Genomic DNA, 2,073 nt, shown 5'->3' with positions numbered 1-2,073 from the left:
CCCTCTTGCTTAAAGGTAACTGCAAAGAGAAGAAAGAACAGAGTAGGGTTTGTTTGAGACAGAAAATAACAGAATATGCAGAGTTGGAAGGGACCCACAAGGATCATCAAGTCCAACCCTTAGCTCTGCACAGGACCACCCCCAAGAGTCACACCATGTGCCTGAAAGTGTCATCCAAACACTCCTTGAGCTCTGGCAGCCTTGGTTCTGTGACCACTGCCCTGGGGAGCCTGGTCAGTGCCCAACCACTCTCTGGGAGAAGAACCTTTTCCTAATATCCAACCTAAACCTTGCCTGACGCAACTCCAGTCCATTCCCTGGGTTCTGTCACTGGTCACACAGAGCAGAGCTCAGTGCCTGCTCCTCCTCTTCCCCTCCCAAGGAAGTTGTAACTGCAGTGAGATCTCCCCCCAGTCTCCTCCAGCTGAACACACCAAGTGCCCTCAGTGTCCTCACACGGCTTCCCCTCAAGGCCTTTCACCAGAATCAGTGCCTGACCAACACAGGAGCAAGGTTTGTGTTCCTCACGACAATTTTACTACCTGTGCTTGGTCAAGAGCACATTGTACCAACATGGTGGTCATGGCTCAGGTAGATATGAGGAAGCACAGCAGGAAAAGGCCACAACCCTGCTCCTCACAGTCAAATCACCCCTGTCCTGCAGATGCCAGTGAGAATCCAGCCAGTGTTAGTCACCCCCGAGGCACAAAAAGCATGAGTCAGACCCCAGGAGAAACCCACAAGACGTGTATTGTTGTCCTTTGGAGTTTTGTGTCTTCCTTGCTTATACTTTTGAGGTTTTCTCCGAAATTATCAGAGCCAGTGATTATTTCAGCTTTATTTTTACAAGCAGAGAGCTGAGATTCTCATGCAACCCTTTAACCCCGTGAACTGGAGCATAACAAAAAACAAACCAAAACTGAATTTGTTCATGTAGTGATTACACTTTGCAGCACAAACCAGTCCTGAGCTTCCTGAGGGGCAGAGTTAGTCTGGTTTTAGAACAGCTGCACGTGGACATGCCACGAGTTCTGCATGAAAAATTTACAGCAGTTACGCAGAAAAATAACTGTAAGAAATATCACAAGACCTCAAATAGGCATAAAAAACTCTATTCTGCTAAACAGTGGGAAAATTTGCAATTGGTAAGCACAGAGGAGAGGAGAAGGTTCTGCCCAACTTGTGTTGGAACAGTTGGTGTCCTCCACTTTTAAAGATAAACTGCCTTTGCTGTTTCTGTTTGGTTGAACCCCAACTTTTGAACACAAGTGTTTTTAAAGTCTTTGCCATGATGGAGGCAAGTGGAGAAGGGACTGGACTCTTTCTTATGCACAGTCCTGGAAGTTAATCACTAAAAAATTCAGGTCTCACATGAGATGGAGCTACTATGCGAAAAAAAGAAGACACTTTGATTTTGACATGGAAAAAAATATTAATATTATTTACAACTGCTAAAATATTGGTTGTATTGAGCCCAACAGATGCTGATCCCACAGTTTACTCTGAGTTAATTACTCAAACTTAAATGGAGACTCTAAAAGTGACACTTAGAGGAGTCACATTCTGATCATCTCTCTGCTCACAGATAGACAGTAAGCAATTGGAATTGTGAGTAAGGAATACAGTAGGATTGGAGCTGACAGAAGATGGTTCTGGCTACAAACAACTATATTCAGCTTACTTCCCAAATTATGTTCTTAGCTGATAACAGTTTTTCATGGTAACTTTTAAAAAACCCCTCACAAGAAAGGAGATTTTTTTAATGTTTGCAAATGAGTTAGAACACAATAAATGTATTTATAATGACAGGTTAGAACACAATAAATGTATTTATAATGACAGGTTTCCTTCAGTTTGCTCCTGGTTACCCATCTTGCAGCAGCTGAATAAAGTTCTAGTTTCAATAGTCATTCTACTCACAAATTATTCTTTGGAGGATCAGTTTGGTGCCCACTGTCATTAATGGGAATTTTGTCATTGATTCCAGAGGTACAGCATTCAAAAAAATGTAAATGTTGATTCTCTCTATATTTTAGAACAAAACCTTTATATTCTTACTGTGCAACTTTGAAG

This window comes from Pipra filicauda, unplaced genomic scaffold (genome assembly GCF_003945595.2).
Source record: "Pipra filicauda isolate LSUMZ 115617 unplaced genomic scaffold, ASM394559v2 scaffold132_size2486313_pilon, whole genome shotgun sequence".
Taxonomy (NCBI): Eukaryota; Metazoa; Chordata; class Aves; order Passeriformes; family Pipridae; genus Pipra; species Pipra filicauda.
The sequence above is the reverse complement of the archived record's forward strand: the minus strand, read 5'-3'. Positions refer to the sequence as shown.